Raw genomic sequence first — 8,552 nt, 5'->3', positions numbered from 1 at the left:
GCAATACCACTTCCGGAAAGCCTCAGGGTTTGTACTACCTTCTGTGTTGTTTTGTTCAGGGTATAATTACACCTTCTTAAAGTGTGGTTAACAAACTGTGAATTCATAAGCTCAATACTCTGGACAATTGTTCCTTTATGATCTAGCGCGTTTGTGCGTGACCCTCAAGTACGGCCATAGAAAAATAAACTATTGCATTAGGTAAAACGGAYCTCATAAATCTTTCTGAACACTTTGGCATTACAAACCAGTTAAAAGTACTCCTAGGGTCATTTGAAGTGCTATACAGATCCAGTTTCTATCTGGTTTTCTGCTATGTCATGACCTCCAGAGTCTAGTCAGGCCAATAACTGAATCAGCCTTAATCAGTTTATTGATCTTGTTCCTGATGTGGGCAATTTAATATCCAAAATAACCCTCTACTTACTACCTCATTCTGGAATTCTTATGATATTAAACAATTAGCCTATGATTTTGTGTACATATTGACAGATTATAAAAATGCACATTGGGGCGGTTTAAAGCCCAGGTCCTCACCACCTCTAGGGACCTGTCAGAGGAGGAGACGGTGTCTCACACTGCCCTTAGATTTGTGTTTGAGAAGTTACTCTACTGTAAGTATACTTGTTTTGTACAATGAGTGTAATATCATTGTGAATACTTGTTCTTTCCTTGACAGACTGACCAAGTAAATCCAGGTGAAAGCTATGATCCTTTATTGAGAAGTGCCTTTAAACAGGGTGCCAGGTGCACGGGTGTGAGTGTCAAGAACTGCAACTCTGTTTCCCATGTGTTTTAAGAATGCAAGTGTATACATGTCATATTGCAATGAGAACATAGCATTTTACAGACATATGACTCTATGAGGAAATGTGCCATAAGGGATGGATGCAGATTAACACAAATATTCTTTACTTAGCTTATAACCAATGATGTTGCACTACCCAAAGGTTATCTAACTTCGCTCTCAAAATGTTGGTGTGTTAAACCAATATACAATGAAGGGTGGCTTGCACACCAAATGTACAACTTCCTCTTTCGTTATCGGCTTTTCAGCAGGCAAGGGAATAAACTAACACAAGACAGACTGACTGCAGTTAATGCACTTTTACTGCAGTTTCTAAACTGCTGTGATAATTTGGATGCAGTAATTGCATCGGTCTTTATTTTGAATCGCGTTGATGTTTGCTTATGCAATATCTGTTATTCTGAATTAATTTATGTAAGAATAATGGCACATTTTCTTCCCTAAACCGAATAAGTTGTGAACTACAAATATGCTAACATCTTGTAGTGTTTTTTCTTAACCCTAATTGGCTTCATATCATAATATGCCTGTAAATTGATATGTACCTTCATTAAACCTACATAATGCTGTGTTGCATCAGCACATGCCAGCTCGATGTTTAAAGTAGTGCACTTTTTAAATTTGAAGGACAAACACATTTTAATCTTAATGGGGAACCTCATGATTTAATTAGGGTCCCTTAGTAAACCTTCATGTCAAATAATGTTTGAATATGTTCATCTGTTTTTTACTAATGATTCATTACAGGTTGGAGAAATTGCACCTTTGGGGGGTTACTACTGAGCACCCCATGGCCACCAGGGGTATGGGACTGCACAAATGTCTGTTTCACCACAAATATAGTCTGAGCTACCAAAACCCCAAAATACAATTTGGGGGATTCCATGACCAGACATGGCTTGTTAAAAAATATGGTTTTCTAGCAGTGTATAGAGCTTCAAGGCAGAACAAGTGTTTGTAAATGTTTATAMATTTTTTAAATCTTGATATTGGAGCATTGAGATCCTTGGAAATATACTATTTAAACATTCCACACTCTTTATATGGCCTTTCAACCCCTATACCCATTATTCGCATACAGGTACCATGGTAACAGGTACCATGGTCTTCAGCACAGCATATTTCTGATAAGCAAGACAATAATGCACTGACTTCTCACTGACTAGCCAAATAGAGCAGCTGTGCCATGATTTGGCTTTCACCTTCAGAAAATGTCCCTTTAAGTAGCCCACAGAACCCAAACAGATAAACCTACCTGTAGGAAAATATGTCGTGTCAATGTGATGCAGTGGTAGCCTACAAAATAATGACCGTAAGGTAATAAACATAATAGCATGGTAGTGTATATATATATATATATATACACGTGTGTGTATTTTAATCTATAGCAACACGTAGCCTATTAAAGGCCTATAATAGACTCATCTATGAAGATGCGCTTATTATCGCCAATAGTCCTATATTGCGTAGCCTATTGGACGGTCAGTCGGCAATATAAGTTGCTCCCTGTTACAATGTTACCATTTGTATCAGCCCTTTCAAAATGCCCTAATTCTTCGTGACACCCCTCATGGAGGTACACTGATTTTCAAAATGCAATATTCCCATCACTTTTGTTGATTTTATTCTCATTCCTCAAAATCATTATGCCTACTAAAGTTGTTCAGACCAATCCACTGCTCATAACCTACATTGGCAAAAGTTATGCGAACCCTTTGGAATTACCCTGATTTCTGCATAAAATGGTCATCAATTTTGATCTGACCTTCATCTAAGTCACAATAGACAGTGTGCTTCAACTAATAACACACAAACAATTATAYGTTTGCATTTCTTTATTGAACACACCGTGCAAACATTCAGTGCAGGGGGGAAAAAGTATGTGAACCCTTGGATTTAATAACTGGTTCCTTTGGAAACAATAACCTCAACCAAACGTTTTCTGTAGTTGCGGATCAGACCTGCACAACGATCAGGAGGAATTTTGGACCAATCCTCTTTTCAAAACTTCAGTAATATTCTTGTGACGTCTGATGTGAACCGCTCTCTTGAGGTCATGCCACCATCTCAATCGGGTTGAGGTCAGGACTGACTGGGCCACTCCATAAGATGTATTTTCTTCTGAAGCCATTCTGTTGATTTACTTCTGTTTTGGGTCGTTGTCCTGTTGCGTCACCCAACTTCTGTTGACCTTCAATTGGCAGACAGCCTTACRTTCTCCTGCAAAAAGTCTTGATAAACTTGGGAATAATTTTTCCATTAATGCTAGCAAGCTGTCCAAGCCCTGAGGCAGCAAAATAGACCCAAACCACGATGCTCCCTCCACCATACTTGACAGTTGGGATGAGGTTTTCATGTTGGTGTGCTGTGCCTCTAAAAAAAAAAAAAAATTCTCAACACGTAGTGTGTTCGTTCCAAACAACTTAACTTTAGTTTCATCTGTCCACATAATATTTTCCCAGTAGTGCTGTGGAACATCCAGGTGCTCTTTTGCAAACTTCAGACGTGCAGCAATGGTTTTTTTGACAGCAGTGTCTTCTCCCGTGGTGTTCTCCCATGAACTCCATTCTTGTTTAGTGTTTTACGTATCGTAGACTCGTCAACAGAGATGTTAGCATGTTCCAGAGATTTCTGTAAGTCTTTAGCTGACACTCTAGGATTCTTCATCTCATTGTGCTCTTGCAGTCATCGTTGCAGGATGGCCACTCCTAGGGAGAGTAGCAACAGTGCTGAACTTTCTCCATTTATAGACAATTTGTCTTAATGTGGACTGATGAACATCAAGGCTTTTAGAATTTTTGTAACCCTTTCCAGCTTTATGCAAGTCAACATTTCTTAATCTTAGGTCTTCTGAGATCTCTTTTGTTCGAGGCATGGTTCACATCAGGCAATGCTCCTTGTGAATAGCAAACTCAAATTTTGTGAGTTGTGTAGGGCAGGGCAACTCTAACCAACATCTCCAATAATCTCATTCATTGGACTCCAGGTTAGCTGACTCCAATTAGCTTTTGGAGAAGTCATTAGCCTAGGAGTTCACACATTTGTCCAACCTACACTGAATTTTTAAATMATGTTTTCAATATAGAKGAGAAATACAATTTGTGTTATTAGTTTAAGCACACTGTCTATTGTTGTGACTTAGATGAAGGTTAGATCAAGTTTAATCAATTTATGRAGAAATCCAGGTAATTCACAAAGGGTTCACACTTTTCTTGGACTGTATATCAATCAGCTTTGCGCCAGGTGCCTCTTAGTAGGCTATAGTTTGAACTTTATAATGTAAAATTATATTTTTTTATACCATGAATATATCAATTGACATCAATTCATTATGGTGAATCATATGCTGCTATAAATAGTCATGCTACGTTATTTTTCTTCATCAGCCACTAAGCTTTAACAGGACACATGATGGTGTAGGATGCAGTGCGAATTAAACACAGCAACAACAACAAAAAGTCCTCACTGTCAACTGCGTTGAATTTTTCAGCAAACTTAACAAGTGTAAATATTTGTATGAACATAAGATTCAACAACTGAGACAAACTGAACAAGTTCCACAGACATCTGACTAAGAAATGTAATAATGTGTCCCTGACCAAAGGGGGATCAAAAGTAACAGTTAGTAGCTGGTCTGGCCACGTGCTGCATTAAGTACAGCAGTGCATCTCCTCCTCATGGACTACACCAGATTTGCCAGTTCTTGCTGTGAGATGTTACCCCACTCTTCCACCAAGGCACCTGCAAGTTCCTGGACATTTCTGGGGGGAATGGCCCTAGCSCTCACCCTCCGATCCAACAGGTCCCAGACGTGCTCAATGGGATTGAGATCCTGGCTCTCTCTCAGAACACTGACATTCCTGTCTTGCAGGGAATTATGCTTGTTCTGTGCATTATGGCTGGTGGCATTGTCATGCTGGAGGGTCAAGTCAGGATGAGCCTGCAGGAAAGGTACCACATGAGGGAGGAGGATGTCTTCCCTTTAATGCACAGCGTTGAGWTTGCKTGCAATGACAACAAGCTCWGTCCGATGATGCTGTGACAAACCGCCCCGGACCTTGACGGACCCTACCAAATCGATCCCGCTCCAGAGTACAGGCCTCGCTGTAATGCTCATTCCTTCAARGATAAARGCYAATCTGACCATCACCCCTGGTGAGACAAAATCGRGACTCGTCAGTGAAGAGCACTTTTTGCCAGTCCTGTCTGGTCCAGCGACGGTGGGTTTGTGCCCATAGGCAACGTTGTTGCCGGTGATGTCTGGTAAGGACCTGCCGTACAACAGGCCTACAAGCCCTCAGTCCAGCCTCTCTCAACCTGTTGCGCACAGTCTGAGCACTGATGGAGGGATTGTGCGTTCCTGGTGTAACTCGGGCAGTTATTCTTGCCATCCTGTACCTGTCCCGCAGGTGCAATGTTTGCATGTACCCATCCAGTGCAGGTGTTACATGTGGTCTGCCACTGTGAGGACGATCAGCTGTCCGTCCTGTCTCCCCTGCAGCGCTGTRTTAGGCGTCTCACACTACGGACATTGCATTTTATTTCTCTGGCCACATCTGCAGTCCTCATGCCTCCTTGCAGCATGCCTAAGGCACTTTAACGCAGATGAGCAGGGACCCTGGGCATCTTTCTTTGGGTGTTTTTCAGAGTRAGTAGAAAGMCCCCTTTAGTGRCCTAAGTTTTCATAACTGTGACCTTAATTGCCTGCCGTCTGTAAGCGTCTTAATGACTGTTCCACAGGTGCATGTGCATTAATTGTTTATGGTTCATTGAACAAGCAGGGAAACAGTGTTTAAACCCTTTACAATGAAGATCTGTGAAGTTATTTGGATTTTTACGAATTATCTTTGAAAGACAAGGTCCTGAAAGGGATGTTTCTTTTTTTGCTGAGTTTATATGGGTTGGGCAACAGTACCTTCCACTCAATATCAGATTAGAAAGATGTTGTACTTACAATGTTGCAAGGGGTAGCAATAACTTACAACATGCTGCACCAACACTTTATTACATCAATAATACATTCATACTATGTAATCGATTGAAACACACACAGCTGTTATTGCTTAATTCATTGTCAAACAGTAGAGGTAGTGTTTCCTCTGTTTCACACTGAGGTAAAGCCCCTCAACCCTCTTCTGGAGATGCTCCGTCTGCCKTGTCTGAAGTGTGGCTGTCAAACAGYGCATATTACAAACATGACTCCACTGACATCAATGCAATTATGAAGTTGAGTCAGAGAAACATTCACTTTTCTACCTGTTGGATTCTGGCTTGAAATATACTAATTCCTATCATCATAATAGAAAGTATTGATTACTTTACAGGTATAAGAAATGTATGTTTTAGGGGTCAATGAAGGGTGAATAGGAACTTTGGGTATGGAAAGTTACTGAGTAAGACAGGGGGAAGTGCAGGAAGTTCATATTCTGTTCAAACATGTTATTGCTGAATATGAATATTTCTAAGGAAGGAGGCAAAGGCAGGCCAGTTTCTGTGGAACTGGGACAATGAGGGATGTGTAACTCAACTTGAGATAAGGTCAGCAGTTGAACGAGAGAAGACGCTGGGGGGGCTACAGTCCTATTCCACACATACACTTACACATACACTTCCATGCCCGTGAGGGTCCTAGACTTAGGCAGGCCATGACAATACCAGTGAGAGGAACTTAGTGTTTCTGCATAACAACAGAGTGTTTATCTTAGACATGCAAGGTGGCAATTCCACCCATTCACATGCAGAACGGAGAGGGTGCATTTTTAGAAGCAGGTCTAACTCTGGGCATGCCTGCACAACTTTCTGCTAGTATAGCCAGTATTGGCATACAACATCGCAGCAGAAAAAGCCCACCGTGCCAGTAGAAGACAGCTCCTTCTGCAAGTACATTGCTTAGGCATATATTTTGCCTCTGTACATATTCCGGGCCTTAAGGAGCATGCCGTGTGGCAAACTGCTATCTCTAGGCCCTCATCTACTTTGGCAGATGATTTTCCCGAAGTCTCTTTGGCTGCTGTCCACTCTGACGTGCCACACACTCCTTTGCRTGGCGTCTACAACATGAAAATCACAGTGGTGCAGAGATTAACTTAKAAGAAACAAGTTCTYAACTASGTGACATTAAGCTATGCTATAGAAACTGTGATTGGTCTTTGTATGGACATGTTTGACGAAGGATGACACATCGTCTTTCGCCAGGAAGACATCATAGAAGCCCTTCTCAACATTAAATAGAGAGTCAGACTGCAAGAAATACATCACAAAATTCTACATAAAACCAAACCGACATGGTGTGGCAAGTAGCCTAGAGAGGTGGGTTGCTGGTTCAAGTCCCAATCTCTCTGTGTGTGTCTGTGTGTCTCGGAGGGATCTAGATAAAGCAAAAAGACAAATCACTGTCCCACAATATAACATCACAAACACATACTTCATAACAAAAAGAAGACCAGCATGCACTTTAAGAAGGTGTAATTATACCCTGAACAAAACATCAACACAGAAGGTAGTACAAACCCTAAGGCTTTCCGGAAGTGGTATTGCTTGCGATTCCTATCCACTGATATAGCATGCATCTCCTGTGAGCAGTGCGGTGACTTCAACATTTAATCTGACTTATTTATCTAATCAACTGACTATGTTAAGTTGTTACCTGATTTTAAATTATGTAACAGTTAACCCATTAGGATTTGGGGCACCACGAAGCAGTTCTTTAAATAGTTACCATCTCCCAAATTAAACTCAAGGTCTTTACTTATTTCATCTATAAACAACTTATTAATCATAACCTCATATCATCATTCTGAACAGTCGTAACCTCCGGCATATGCAAAAACCTGAGCCTTATGATTCAGTACTACACAAATTGGTTTAATTATTTATTTACTAGCTAACTAAATGGTAACATAAACATATACACTTAATACATTAGAAACCGGTCCCTAGCAGACTGACAACAATATGGCTGCTTGTTATAAAAGTACATGGAGGGAGATCGAGAGAGGGACAGACACTTAATGTTGTTACATTTAGAGTCTACTTTCACTTTGCATACGAACCACTGCCTGCTTGGAGTAAGATCATTCATGTCAGACTGACACGCTCTCTGACCTKACTAAGGGCAAGGCTTGTCACRTGTACAAAGTTATGCAAAACTTATATTTTATGGCTCCTAAAAATCATGTCCCTCTTAACAAAATGTTTTCATAGTTCATGCACAACGTAGAGGATGGAAACTTCGTACATGTAGTGTGTGTACAGTATTTCCTTTATATATTTTTTAATGACATCACAAAATAACAACCAGACCGACATCCGTGTTCTTTTAGGTCGTCTCTGACCATTCCCCTCATTCATTTTAGAAATATTGTTCCAGTATTCGCTTTAAAACGTGTTAGAGTTTCGGCGGGAAAACCTGTGAAACAAAGGCACATCTCTCCGGTGAATTTGGAGAGCGAGAGAGCTGAATGTTCTGTCCTTGATTTACAGCAGGGCGTGAGCTGTCAACTGCAACCAGCTCCCTTCTCACACCTCTGCGGGTGAAAGGGGGTCTGACTGAAGTTATTTACTGCAAAGCTGATCTGACCTATTTGGATCCTCACAGGACAGTCATGACAGCAGGCAGGACAATGGAGGAGATCGTTTACACAAAGCTTGTCCATTTCCAACCGCCCATGCATCCATTCGGGGAAATGCCTTCTGGAATGTGTCGACATATCTTTGCACTCTAATAACATGCAAAACGTAGAGG

The sequence above is a fragment of the Salvelinus sp. IW2-2015 genome, unplaced genomic scaffold (genome assembly GCF_002910315.2).
Source record: "Salvelinus sp. IW2-2015 unplaced genomic scaffold, ASM291031v2 Un_scaffold1218, whole genome shotgun sequence".
Lineage (NCBI taxonomy): Eukaryota > Metazoa > Chordata > Actinopteri > Salmoniformes > Salmonidae > Salvelinus > Salvelinus sp. IW2-2015.
This window is presented reverse-complemented; position numbering follows the sequence as displayed.